This window comes from Impatiens glandulifera, chromosome 3, assembly GCF_907164915.1.
Source record: "Impatiens glandulifera chromosome 3, dImpGla2.1, whole genome shotgun sequence".
NCBI lineage: Eukaryota > Viridiplantae > Streptophyta > Magnoliopsida > Ericales > Balsaminaceae > Impatiens > Impatiens glandulifera.
The window spans coordinates 57,866,292-57,882,385 of NC_061864.1; the positions used below are offsets into that span (position 1 = coordinate 57,866,292).

General features: G+C 27.1%; 1 pseudogene; it reads right to left on the minus strand.

The window, feature by feature from the left end:
* Positions 1-13,266: 13,266 nt before the first annotated feature.
* Positions 13,267-13,395, minus strand: LOC124933267 (annotated as a pseudogene).
* Positions 13,396-16,094: the final 2,699 nt, after the last annotated feature.

Sequence of the window (16,094 nt, forward strand, 5' to 3'; positions counted from 1 at the left end):
TATAAATTAGGTATAAAGTCCACTTTGAGATGGATGACTCAACGAAAATTGTTGTGTTTGTGGTATTCCATCGAAGTATGAAATAACTTCTAGATATATCATCGTCATGTTTGTTGTTTCTGAATTGTTCGGACAAAGTCATGCTCCGAGTACAACTATTCTCAATGGAGGCATAAAAAAGTAAATAAAATTGATAACTTACAATTTTAAGCACATAACTCACCTAACTTTACGGATATAAAGGTTTATAAAATTGAACAAAGAAAAATTATGTTTAAGGTTATAGTCAATTTTTTATAGTTACAATTTCAATAATATAGTATAATTGTGAATCTTTTATTTTATATACTTACATTTTTTTCTTTTAATATCCGATTTATAAAGTCATTATAAATACTGCAAGTTCGTCCAACCAGATAGAATAACTATTTAAATGATGTTTAAACTTATAACATATACTTTTGCTTTATTTATAAAAAAAAATTGTTTGAAGGGTTTTATTTTTCATAGATTTTGTTATTCTTAAATCTTATATGGTATTGTGTTTATTGTTTGTTTTTTATACGTTTTAGTGTTTTACACACTTAAGACCACCTCCAATTCAGGCATACCCAAACTTATTTTGGGTTTAAAAGTTCCAACCCACCATTAAACTCATACCCATATGCATAATAGCATAGATGGATACACCCTAGGGCTGTTGGGCTTAAGCCCACCCTAGTTGATGCTAATTTGTTTTTTCCTATGTGAGAGATGGAAGAGAGAGGTATCGAGAGTGTTTGTCATTAGGTTTTTTAAATTAATTTTGTTTAATGAAATCATATATTATTTTATTTATTTACTCTCTTCTATTTTATTTAAAAAAAGTGTATTCAAGATAGATAAAAGGAAATTAAGAGTATTTTAATCTTTCATCAACACTAAACAAAAAAATATTTATTTTTTAAAAACTTTTATCAAACAGGTTCTTTTAGAAAAAAAACTCAAAAAAATTAAAGATTAGACCAATTTTATGATTATTTTGATTTTAGTTATTTTTAGGGTTGATTTGATATGTTCATAGGATGATTTTTATAATTTTTGAGTATTTTTTATCTCTCAAAATTTTTTACTTTCATTATGTTTAAATAATATTTTATAATAAAAAATTAATTTTTAAAATAATTAAAATTAACCCTAACACTAATTTCTAAATCATATATATATATATATATATATATGTTTTTTTTTCATTGTTTATCAAAAAAAAAAAAAAAACTATTTTATATATATCTCCTTCCTTAATTATTTTAATATTTACAAACTGAGTTTAAAATTTTAGGTTTAATTTTATTTTTTTATATAATATTTTTATATATTAATTTTGTTTATATAATTAATTTTGTTTTTTATATAATCTTTTAATATATTAATTTTGTTTTTTTTATATATTCATATAATTTATTTATATATTTATATATTAATTTTATTTTATAAATATGTAATTATTTTTTTCTTATAATTTCTTTGAATTAAATAGAAAAAATATTGGTGTTTAATTTGTAAAATTTATAAATATGTAGATAATATTGAAAATGTTAAAAAGTTGATAAGAAAAAGAATATTTTAAGAATATTTTTTTGAGTTTGAAAATGAATTTTTAGATTGGAGATGAATTACTGTTTAATGTGATATTTACCGCATTTGAGTGTGAGAATGAGATTAAGGGTTGGAGACGACCTAAGATATATTTCGTTTACATTTTATAACTAAGTTATTTATAGGAAAAAAGATCACTTAGACGTATGTAATTGTACAACTAGCTCATTTAAACGTATGTACTAATAAAATGTTTTTTAAACATACTTATTATAAAAAAAAAATTGATTCATTTAGCCACTTCTAATAATCATGGTTAACTTTTATTTTTAAATTTATATATTTATTAATTAAATATTAATATATTTTCTCTTTCCTTCTTTTTCATTAATTAAACAGGTAATTTACTTTATTCTTAATATTTTTTATTATTTTAATATTAATTTCTCTTTTATATGTCATTTCATTTTTTATTAGTTTTTATTTTTCATATTTCTTAAATTTTCATTTTTGAAAAAATTTTAACAATTTATTTATGAATTTTATGTTTTACTGTAATATTTTTTTGAAGTGTTTTTTCTTATTTAATTTAATATAAACAAAAATGAAATTAATAATTTTTTATTTAATTTTTATTCACGACTTATAATATTAGTAAGGTGCATTGTTTTGTCTAATATTCGATTATTATTCTTTTGGTGTTTGATGAATAAGTTTTTATTATTATCTAATTTTCAATTCTTAATTAATTTATTTTTGTGTTGAAAGATTTGTATTGTTTAAAAGATTTTGATTGTTAAAAGGATTTTCATTGTTGAAAAAATTTTAATTGTTACATTCAATCATTGAGACCAAACAATTTTAAAATAATTAATAATTAATATAAATATAAGAAAAAAATATTAAAAAAAGAAAAAAAATATAAAGTTGAAATAATTAATGATGAATGTTCATATATATATATATATATATAATAAAATTAAAATAATCAATAATAAATACTCATATATAAATAATAAAAAATTATAAAAAAATAAAAGTAGAGGGTTCATTTAGTAATAAATAAAAAGGAATAAGAGAAAAAATATATTAATATTTAATTATTAAATATATAAATTAAAAATAAAAATTAATTATAGTTTAAATAAAGCCATTTTTTTATAATAAGTACGTTTAAATGACATTTTATTAGTACATACATCTAAATGAGTTAGTTGTACGAGTACATACGTAAGTGAACTTTTTTTCTTATTTCTATTATTTTTAACAAATTTATTTTAATTGGTAATTTTTGTCTTTCATTGTGCAAAGTGCGAATTTAACACTAGTGTTAAATGAATATAAAGATGTGTTAAACGATTCAAATGTATTAAACGAATAAAAATGTATTAAACACATAAAAATATATTAAACAAGTGAAACGCGTCTAACAGATAAAAGTTAATGTATTAAACGGATAAAAAAAATATTATACAGATAAAAAAATATGTCTAGCGAGTTAATATATATATATATATATATATATATATATATATATATATATATATATATATTAAACCAAACAAAAACATTAAATGAACAAAAATTAATAAATTAAAAATATGGACACGATTGATTAAGTAAATTTATTTTGTCCAAAAAATACAATTTTATTTGAGTTTACCCAACTCATATAATGATTAAATAACATAATAGGTATAAAATTACTTTTGGGTATTTAATTGATCTATGCAATTTTTATTTTTAATTTTTTAATACTTTTAAAATATATAGGAATGTATAATAGATTAATATAAAATTAACATAGCTTAGTTGTTAGTTATTATTTTTTATTAGTTAGTGACTATAGGTTAGTATTCCAACCATAGCAAATATATATATATATATATTAATAGAAATGCTATTAGCTTTAAGTCTTCCCTGAGTATGTTGACTTTACTCGTTTAATCAATATACTTGTAACTATTTTTCTCAGTTGATGCACACAAACAAAAGTAAATAAATAAATTGTAACCATGAGAGTGAAAAAGAAAATTGTGGCTTTAAAAATTAAAACAATTATATTAATTATAAGCATAAAATATATATATATATATATATATAATATATATATATATAATTAAATATATAATTGTAATAGTTATTATAGAAATTAAGGCATTAATTTAAATATATAGAGAAAAAAATGTTAGGGATGCAGAGGGATAAAAAAATAAATTGAGACAAAATAATTGATAATTTTACTAAGGGATATAATTAATATAGTTGGGATAACTATAAATAAAATTGTATTGCATAGGGATATCCTAAGATAAACCTAAATCCAAAACCCTAACACACATCTAAACAAATAGTTAGACTTTTGGTTGGAGACTTGGATCTTCCTTGTTGATTTTTCAACAAAAATAGTTGGTTACATAATAAGCAACCAAATCTATTTCTTTTTGTATGCATTGACTCTTTATTTAGGAGTCTTATATGGGTGATAGAGTTCATAATAAGTCTTTCATCCAAAGTATAAATATTAAGAGTGACAACTAATTAAGGTGTTTGAACTATCATCTAGATATGTAGAAGAGTTAATAATATAGACCATAATGTTTCTGAATCCAATGCCTTAGACATCTATTTTACATATAAATATTTCAATTATCTTCATAAAGACATCTTCATTTTTTGTTATTGTATTTGTATGTAAATTATTTCTTAGATGTGTAATTACAAAGTCCAAGATAAAAAAAATGGAATAAGTAAATGATTGTGATGAACTAGTCCCAATGTTCCCATGTCAAGAGCGTGCTCGGTTTGTAGTTATTTATAAAATATTGATTTATTTAAAAAAGTTGAGTAATGTTGATTTTAAAAGGTTTTATTATTTTTTAATAAAAAAACTTAAAAATATTAATATATAACAACAAAATAATAATATTTTTTAAATAAAAAGTATTTTATATTTTGATTAATAAATTAAATAATTAGATTAATAAAAATGAATAGAACCATGTTATTATATGGTTAAATTTAAGAATAAAACAATAAAACAATTCCTAAGTTTAATGTTATTATTATATGGTTGAATTTAAGAATAAAACAACAAAACAATTCCTAAAATTTTATTTAAATTAGTCATAGTCATAAGAATGATAAGATTTGGGCCTACTGTATTTTGTTCCTTGACTGGACCAATTCATTGTATTTGTTAAAATCAAACATTAATTAATTTTGTGCATGCTAAAAAAAAACTAAAAAGGTGTGGTTTTCATTTGTGTATACGTGCTCCAAAAATAGTTAAACATGTTAATATTAGGCTGTCAAAATTGTGTCCCACAAATTGAATTGTTAAAATTGATAAAATCATGAATTCATATCCTTTATAACAACGATGATATTATCGACTTTTTGAGAAATATTTGAGATTGTAAGAAACTATGACATGATAAAAGAGAGTTTTTAGAAAACTTTATTGTTATAGAATAACAATGACTCAATATGGTTGTTAAGATATAATATATTAACAATTGTAACAATAAAATTAGTTAAAATTATAATTGTTGCACTAAGCATGTATGTTTCATCAACCATCTTCCTATCAATCTATTATCATTTATTTATTTCATTATCTTTGAATGTGTTAAAATGCTAGATCATATTTTACAATATTGGTTTGATTCAACTTACCTCCTTTTAAATTATGAATTCAAATTTCATGAGTAATTTATTTGCTTTAATAAAATGAGTTGATACATGTAACTTGAAACACAAATTGTTGATTTTATTTATGTATTAATAAAATATAATAGATGAAGTGAAAATAGTATTGTTTAGGAGGATTCAATTTATATGTTAAATTGAGACGTTTAAGTGATCAGGCTGAGACATAAAGGTAAGTGATTAGAGTTGGGCATTTGGGTCGAAATGTCACGGCTCATGTCGTGACTATTATTAATGTTTACAATTTTGCACGATTTTGTTGTGCTAACACCGTTTGTGACTACTGTTAAATTTGCGTCGTTGACTCGTGGTCTCGTGTTATGCCTTTGACCATGACTTTCTATCATGTCGTTACCGAGCCATTTGTGCCGTCGGCTCGTGGTCTCGTGTTGTGCCTTTGACCATGACTTTCTATCGTGTCGTTACCGAGCCATTTGTGTCTTCGACTCGTGGTCTCGTGTTATGCCTTTAACCATGACTTTCTATAATCTCGTTACCGTGTTTATAAGTTCTCAACCAGGCGAAACAAAACTGTGTGCCTCTGTAAGCAGTATTATATTCCTATAAAAAATAATAATTAATAAAATAGGGGAAGGTGGTCAGAGATATACGGCCAACAATCGATCATACACGTTGATTCGTTTAGTCAGATGCCTGGCTGTCGGTGTATGCATGCTTTACATCTATAACGTTAATAAATAATTTTGCATGTCGTTTGTGTGCAGTGAAAATGTCACAAGAAAGTAACATTTCAATAAAATAAAACAAAACCAATTTTCATTCTGTATTAGCCCATCCATGCTGATCAACACGTGGCCAATCATTGTGAAGGTTAACCTATACGTGTTCTTTATCTAATTCACATTATGCAAAATAATTTGTTTTTTTATGAACGGTTATATTCTTCCAGCAAATAAATAACTATTTTTTTTATATATTTTTATTAAAAATGTTTTAGTAAAAATTATAAATTCACTGTCACAGTAATATTTTTCAAAATTTGAAAGTATCTAATAATTACTGTTTTGTCATCTCTTATTTATTTAAGTATTTTTTATTTTACAATAAGTTATCATGACACTTTTGTTTAAGACATTCTTAATAATAACCTAATTTATACCATTTTCTCGTTTACCCATGATTTTAAAGACTTGCATATATTTATGAACTCTTTAGTTTAAGATATCTCGATTTACTTTAATTCACGATTCTACTTAATAATACCCTAATTTATACAATTTTCTCATTTACCCACAATTTGAATAGAATGTTTATTTTTCTACTTACATATTTACAATAAATATCATGTTTTCAAATATGATTAGAGTAAAGCTAATGCAAGGCTAAATATGTAGATTGGATGAAAACTAAGTTTATATTTCTTTGTATTATCATAATTCATAACTATTTCATTTACAAGTTAAAAAAAACAAACCAATTAACAAAAATAAATTTAAATAATTTGTTTACCATTCTCTCCATAATCATATTAGGGAAATTATTTTATATTAAAGACTTTTCTTCTTCCACTAAATAATTTTTTTTTATTTAAAATTGACCACTCTCTTTCCCCCTCTCTCTCTCTCTATGCCACTAACTAACAAACTTCCCCCACTATGAAATTTTATGAACAGTTCTCTCTTCTTTGAAATTATCAATTTCCATCATGGGGAAAACATTCAACTGGTTTCGCAGCCTCTTCGGCCTCCTCAAAGTTGAGGAAAACCCGAAACAAGAGCAGCAGCAACAGCAGCAGCAGCAGCAACAGCAGCAGCCAAAGACAGGTTGGCGATTCGGCAAATCACGTCGAGAATCGCAGAAGGTTGCAACCTCTGGCGTTGATACTAAGAAGCATGCTATTGTCACCGAAGGAATCGCAAGAGCTGCCGTTTCAACCGCTCAAGAGACTGTCGCAATGGTGAGTCTGACAAACAGAAGGATGCTAAAAGGGATTCGAGAATATGCGGCTGTTAAGATTCAATCCTATTTTCGCAGTTATCTGGTAAGAAAATGATTAATAATAGTATCAAACTCTGTTAAATTATGTTTAAAATGTGTTAATAACTTGAATGTTGAAAGATCTAAGGCTGATTCTGCAGATTGTTTAGATTCTGATTCTTACTTAGATTCTATGTTTGTTTTTATTTTAATTATTATCTGCATGTTATCAAAAAGTCCTAATTGTGAAGGAAGACACTTCAAATTTGAGAATGAGAAAAACTATAGAAATCTTGGACCTTGTTTGATGTAGTTTTTTCAAAAAATGTTATTAGATCCATTAGTTGATTATTTGAATGATTTATTGATCCTCTGTTCGTTCATTTAGTTGATGATTTAAATGATATAAGATGTAATGATGATTTGAATGAAAGATCTAAGAGTGATTCGATATATTGTTAATTTCTTATAATTCTTACTTAGATTCTCAGTTGATTTATTGTTAATTATTATCTGCATGTTATGAAGAAGTCCTTATTGTGAAGGAGGACACTTCAAATTTGAGAATGAGAAAAACTATAGAAATCTTGGACCTTGTTTGATGTAGTTTTTTTGAAAAATGTTATTAGATTCATTAGTTGATGATTTGAATGAGTTCATTTAGTTGATGATTTGAATGATATAGGATCTAATGATGATTTGAATGAAAGATCTAAGAGTGATTCTGCAGATTGTTAATTTCTTATGATTCTTACTTAGATTCTTAGTTGATTTATTGTTAATTATTATCTACATGTTATGAAGAAGTCCTAATTGTGAAGGACGACTCTTCAAATCTGAGAATGAGAAAAACTTTAGAAATCTTGGACCTTATTTGATGTAGTTTTTTCGAAAAATGTTATTAGATCCATTAGCTGATGATTTTATTGATTTATTGATCCTATGTTCGTTCATTTAATTGATGATTTGAATGATATAAGATCCAATGATGATTTGAATTAAAGATCTAAAAAGTGATTCTCAGATTGTTAATTTCTTATGATTCTTACTTAGATTCTTAGTTGATTTATTGTTAATTATTATCTGCATGTTATGAAGAAGTCCTTATTGTGAAGGAAAACACTTCAAATTTGAGAATGAGAAAAACTATAGAAATCTTGGACCTTGTTTGATGTAGTTTTTTCAAAACATGTTATTAGATCCATTAGTTGATGATTTGAATGATTTATTGATCCTCTGTTCGTTCATTTAGTTGATGATTTGAATGTTATAGGATCCAATGATGGTTTGAATGAAAGATCTAAAAGTGATTCTGTAGATTGTTAATTTCTTATGATTCTTACTTAGATTCTCAGTTGGTTTATCGTTAATTATTATCTGCATGTTATGAAGAAGTCCTAATTGTGAAGGAAGATTTTTCAAATTTGAGAATGAGAAAAACTATAGAAATCTTGGACCTTGTTTGATGTAGTTTTTTCGAAAAATGTTATTAGATCCATTAATTGATGATTTGAATGATTGATGATTTGTTCGTTCATTTAGTAGATGATTTGAATGATATAGGATCCAATGATGATTTAAATGAAAGATCTAAAAGTGATTCTGCAGATTGTTAATTTCTTATGATTCTTACTTAGATTCTCAGTTGGTTTATTGTTAATTATTATCTGCATGTTAAGAAGAAGTCCTAATTGTGAATGAAAACTCTTCAGATTTGAGAATGAGAAAAATGTTATTAGATCCAATGACGAGTCTATTCAGTTAGTTTATTTTAGTTGATGATTCGAATGATTTATTAATCATGGATGAATTTGTTAATTTAGTTGATGATTTGAATGATATATGATCCACAGATGATTTGAATGAAATATCTAAGAGTGATTATGCAGATTGTTAATTTCTTATGATTCTTACTTAGATTCTCAGTTGGTTTATTGTTAATTTCTTATGATTCTTACTTAGATTCTCAGTTGGTTTATTGTTAATTATTATCTGCATGTTATGAAGAAATCTTAATTGTGAAACTATAGAAGTCTTTGAACCTTGTTTGATATAGTTTTTCCAAAAATGTTATTAGATCCAATGGAGTCAATTTGGTTAGTTCATTTTAGTTGATGATTTGAATGATTTAGTGTTCTTTCATCTCTTTACGTTTGATTTTCGCATCTATAAAATGTGTATTTTGAGTTTACATATGAAGGGAATCTAATCTTTTTGAAAAATAAAGGCGAGAAAGGAATTACGTGCGTTAAAAGGACTAGTGAAGCTGCAGGCAATGGTAAGAGGTTACATCATTAGGAAGAGAACCAGGCATATGATATTGCAGTATCACTCTTTGATTCGCATCCAAGATCGTGCCAGCTTGACACGAGCCCAGTGTCGTTCCTGAGATTTTTTAGGCCTTAGGTGAAAGCACGAAATTGGGGCCCTACGCATAAACTTCACTTGTGTTTCACCGTTGATCTTCAATAACCTTCCAATATCTACAAAGATGCAACATAAATTGTCAACGAAAATTACTTCTTCTTGCATTTTTAGATGCAAAATCATTGATAATTGTATCGTAATCAATATATTCCAAAAAATCTTTTTCAATACATAAAATAGCAAATACATTCAATCTATCTTGAGACATCGAAGATCTTAAATAATTTTTCAATAATTTTAACTTAGAAAAACTTTTTTCAGCAGAAGCTACCGTAACAGGAAATGTTAGTAAAATTCGATATACAATAGAGACATTAGGATAGCAATCTATTGACATTACAAAATCAAGAATTTCAGCAGTGAACATATCCAAACTAGGTAAAGCAACTTATAGTATTTTTAGTTTAGAAAACAAATCACTCAAATTAAAATCACACGTACCTTCATGAGAAAATACATTACAAAATGTACTACACTTTTCTTTCAATTTTGCTTTCATTCAATGCCTTCAACTTTTCCAGAATTCATAAGAACCCAAATAAGTCATTAAACTCATTCAATTGTTCAAACCTATGTTTTAGGGATGCAAGAGACATATCAACAAATCATCAAACCTATTGTTCATCTATGACCCTTTTCAACCAATAAATCTCTTGTTTTACTATCAAGATTATCCCAATTTATAGGATCATATATATCTACTAGGGGTTTATCCACGAGAGAGATAGAATGGTTGTTCGTTTGACCTTCGTTTTCGGGAATGATATTTATTTTCTCCACATTCTCATCTACATTAACTATATTAATTTCTCCAGCATTTATCGCTTTAGTGGAGTCTAAATTTTCAGAAGCTTTTCAAGCGCACCACTTTGAGATTTAACAAATTGTTCTTCTAATTCTTTCCACTTTGATATCAAACAAGTAAACTATTTTCAAAGATCTTTACGGCTTAACCACACAAATACACAATCTCAAAACAAAGCATAAAAATAAATAATAATCAAACCCTGATGTTGAATTTTCACTTTTAATGGTTAAACATTACCTCAAGGCTCAACCCAGCGAAACAGAGCCATTGTCGAAATTATTTTGTTGTCGGTTTCGTTGAGAGTTTCGTTGTCGGTGTATGATACAGAGACTGAGAGAGACAGACAGTAGGGTTTTCAATTTTTTGTTCTGATAGTGTTAGTTTGTTTCTCTATTTAGGCTATAGAGCCATGGGCCAAAAAATCTAACATAATAAAAAAAATTAAGGAATAATACGAAACTAAAAATCCTTACTAATACCTAGCATATATAAAAAAAATGGGCCCCTTTTTGGTCCTAGGCCCAAGGCCGTGCCTAGACTGCCTACCCCTCCGGGCCGGGCCTGCACGAGCCCAAGCTTCTCAATTGCCTCGTAGTTCTCTCGCCAAACTTGAAAAATCAAAGAGTGGTCGTTTTCAAATGGTATAATACATATTATCCAATTTACTTTCTTAAAATAGTCCATTTGAAAACACTTTATGATGTTTGATATATAATGTAGAGGAACGGGTCGAAATCTATTGCTCGTCGAGCAAGCAATCTAGACAACGTAGTGAATCATAGGAAATGGAACTCTCTCGTGAATTGCTTCACCCAATCTGAAAACATAGAAGATGTTGCGGACCACAGTATACCAGGAACATAATTCACACAACAGTTAGGCAACAACATCGGCAGTCAGAGTTTAAGCACTTCAAACGATTCAACCGCACAAGATCGTGTAATTCCGAGCCCATCTGCTGGCGAAATCCAATCGGTTGATCATTACAAAACGAAAGAGACTCCTTTCTTCACGCCAAGTAATAGCCCAATGATGATGTGTAATTCAAGAAGCGAATATGGAGAGTCTAGCCACCACTCGAGTTACATGGCATATACGGAGTCTTCTAAAACTAAGATTAGATCTCTTAGTGCACCAAAACAGATGATTACTAACTAGTTGGAGAGGTTGGGTTCAACAAAGAGGCATTTGGATTATGGATCATCTTCACCTTCTCCTTATGCCAACTTTGCAAACAAACTTTACCCTGGTTCAGGTCGGATCTTAAGTTTGAGTCACCATCCATGTGTAAATGAAGACGTCTACAGATCACTGTGTCTTTATGAAAAAGTTTTTTTTATTATACTTCTCATATATGTTGATGACATGTTAATTGTACGGAGAGACAAACTAAAGATTACCAAGTTGAAAAAAGTTTTGACTAAGTCTTTTGAGATGAAAGACTTGGGTAAAGCAAGACAAATTCTTGGAAAGCAGGTCATTCGTGATCGGGTGAAGAAAAGGCTATGACTGTCTCAAGTGAGATATATTGAAAAGATTCTAAAAAGATTATGTATGGACAAGGCAAAGTTAGTTGTTTGTCTATTGGCTACACACTTGAAAATAAACAAGACAATGTCTCCCAAGGATGAAAAGGAAAGACAAGAAATGTGCAGTGTTCCATATGCTTCAACAATAGGCAGTCTCATGTATGCAATGGTCTGTACAAGACCAGATATAGCTCATGCGGTTTAAGTAGTTAGTCGTTTCCTTTCAAATCCCGGTAAGATACACTAAGAAGCAGTTAAGTGGCTAATGAGATATCTTCAAGGGACCTCCAAATACACTTTGTGTTATGGTACTAGAAGACACATGTTGAAGGGTTTTCTGATTTAGATATGTGTGGTGATATTGACACAATGAGATTAACTTCAAGGTATTTTTTTACCTTTAAAGGAGGAGTTGTATCATGGCAGTCTCGTCTATAGAAATGTGTTGCTTTGTCTACTACAGAAGCTGAATATATTGTCATTACTGAATGTTGTAAAGAAATGAGATTGATGAAAGAATTAATGAAAAAATAGACATTTCATAAGACAAGTTTGTGGTGTTTAGTGACTTACAAAGTGATATACATGTAAGCAATAATCCAAGTTCAGGTTTCCAGTCCAGGTTGATCGGGATGGCAAAGTTAGGTCAATTCCTGGATGTGAAAGGTTTCTAGATGTGGGTGGAAATATTTTACATTTTTATAGATTTTGTACAAAGTACGTGGTATAAACTTCTAAGATTTATGGAGGGAATTGGCTTAGTTTTGTGCATTCATTTGTTCATATACTGTAACAATAGCATGGTATTTAATTAAAGGATATTCATATTCTCAATAAATTAACAATTATTACTGCTATAAAATTGTCAAACCTCATGGAGACTAAAAAATGCAATGAACAATCATGAGCTTCCTATTGAAGGATGATTGAAAACAAAACAAATTGATAAGATACGAAGAAATAAAACCTTGTTGATATATACGCAATTAAAACCTAAATCAGTACATATACGCAAACCCTAGACGATTATATGATATGAACTCCATCAGAAGTATGGAGTATGCAGATTCTACAGAAACAACAGAACAGAACACAGATTTCACCTATTGAGAAAAGCAGACTTGCAAGGAAAGAATTTCAGATAACAGAGATGTTATTCATACAAAGATAATATTCCGATAACAGAGATGTTCTTCATACAAAGATAATATAGAGATATGACCATCCACAGATGGGAAAATGTTAAAAAATAATAAGAAGTTCAAACTAAAATTGAGAGGGGTCGCATGGACGTAGGCCACCACTGAAACAAATTATGACACAGGCTCAAACCCTAAGGCTAACCTTAGAAATACACATCATCAAAGTGCAATGATCACCTATCGATCCTGTCCAGGTAAGTAATTTTTATGGACCATGTCTGTTTCATTTTATAGTTGCTTTTTAAGTTGACTCATACTTTTTAATTTCGATGTGGGACAAAAGCAACACAATGCATTCCCTAATATAGAATGACGTTTTGTATCTAAGTTGACATTTATTTGATAAATCTTAACTATTCCACTTAGTACACAATCTTAATATAACTATTGTACAAATAAAAATTAATAATAATATTAATGTACTATAATTTCATTTACTTTTATATAAAGTTTATAACTTGTGTTAATAAAAATTAGAACAAGAGAAGTTTAAAAAAAATAATTGTACTAAACTTAGAAACGATAGGAATTCAAGAGGAGATTTAAGAAAGTGTATTACTCAATGGAATGGATGAGTTGTTTTATGCTTCATTATCAGTTTGTTACTTGTTATAAAGATGTTTTTTGGCTAGCATTATGTTTATAAAGTATTTGTTAATTTGTTGGTCAGTCAAGTGCTACAAACTAAGATGACTACATTTGAGACATTAATTTTGTCTAAAATGATAAACCAAGAAGATAAATTACTTTTGAAGCTAACATATCTAGACATAAAAATGATAAAGAATAAGATAAAGGAGATGTGTGCGTGTTATTTTGTGAAGAAACTTTTTTAAGAGTTTAGTGTGTGTTTGATAGGAAGGATATACAAATGTCAAAACTTGTATTGTTGTAATAAGCAAAGATGGGTTTGATTTCAACAATAAGAACATAGAGGATTGGGGAAGATAGGTTAAGGTGATGATAAGGCGGTGGAAGGAATTGCAATGGTGGATGCCTTGATGATGGATGAATTAGGATCGAGTTAGAAGATTTTCTTGAAATACTTATGGAACAAAATCATATTAGCTACTTGAATGATGAGACATTATACAGTACAATTGTATAGCAAGGGGTTTTAGTTCAACTTGAAACTATCCGTATTGCAATATCAAATGAAACAAAGTTCATTGAAATTTAGTCATCAATTGAGATCATTCAACAATAATAACCTAGTTTGGAAGGTTTCTGAATTTTAACCAAATTATTAATGATGTTCATTTATGTAATAAGGGTGTGTGATTTTCCTCATTAAAGAAGAATGAGATTGCAATGCTTTAATAATGTTATTTAAATAAAATAAAATAAAAATTATTAAAAAATAGATTATTATTGATAACTTTAACAAATATGAGAGTTACTATTGAAATGGGTATAGATAAACTAAATGTCCGTGAATGAAAATAAGTAAATTTTTAAGATAAAATAATTTACAATGTTGGAAATTCCTAACTGACAAACATAATATATAAACTCAAATAAGACTCATTATATATATATACTTTCACGCTTGACTCTCTTATTTAATCGTCAACTTCAAACTATTCCTCTTACACTCATTTTTGCACATATTTCCCACGGTGGGAACATATTAAGACCATCTTCAATCCATAAACTCATTTTTAAACTCAAAATGCAGTAAACATCCCATCAAACAGTAATTTATCTCCAACCCAAAAACTCATTCTCAAACCTAAAAGAATATTCTTAAAATATTTTTTCTTACACTAACTTTTTAACCTTATTAATATTATCTATATATTTATCAACTTTACATATTTAATCCCAATCTTTTCTCTTTCATTTAATAAAATAAAATTAAAATTAATTATATATCAATAATTCATAAACATTTAAATAAACAAACATATTATATTAAAACAAACCTTGTTAACATATTATAAGATAATTTATAAAATTAAAATTATAAAATATAAGTTAAAAATATAAAATAAATTATAAAATATAAAATAAATTAGATTAAATTTTAAATATAATAAATTTAATAATTTAATTATATATTTAGAAAACAATTTAACTTTTTATCTTAAAAATAAAAAAAAATAAGTTAAAGGATTAATTTAAATGTAAAAAAATTAAAAGTTATAAAATATATATATATATATATATAACCTAAGGGCCATTTTTTAAAAATGGCCAAAATGCAGTATGTACAGTCCAAATGCATATAGTTGGAGGAGAGAGAGTACAAAAACTCATTTTGAGTTTTTTTTGCAGTACGGTTGGAGGAAAAAAAACACCCCAAACCCATTATGGGTGCCCGTGGAGATGGTCTAAGGGTGATCTAATAGGAAGCAGTGTGTTCCACTTTATTCTTATTATTCAAAGTTGCACTTAAATCCATATAGTAAAAAAATGGAGTCACAATTTAAGCTAAAATTGTCGGAAATCCATTATAAGTTATTGTGAAGTGTGGATAGAGACGGTGAGTTCAGTTGGTCTGAGTCGTTGGGCTCCTATCCCTCTTATCTTCTGGTGGACCATTTAATTTAAAATAAACGGTAATCGTTATCGATCAATACGTTTAATTTATAATTCTATTATTATGACAATCAGGGATGTTTAATTGGGTAAATATTAATCTTTTTAAAGATTTTTCGTGCTCATTAAATTTTATTTTATTTTATCATTGGTGAACTATTTTGTATTATGCTTTTTTTAAATTTTTTATTGTTTTTGTCGTTGAGCTTAAACAATTATAATTTATATCATTTTGAATGGACCGTTAAAAAAAATTAAGCTAAAACTAATTTTCCAAAACTGAATTCTTGAAATAAAAGTTTGTTGAATACTTAATGTGATTTATGTTGTGGCTCTAAATAAATTATGTTTTTCTTTTTA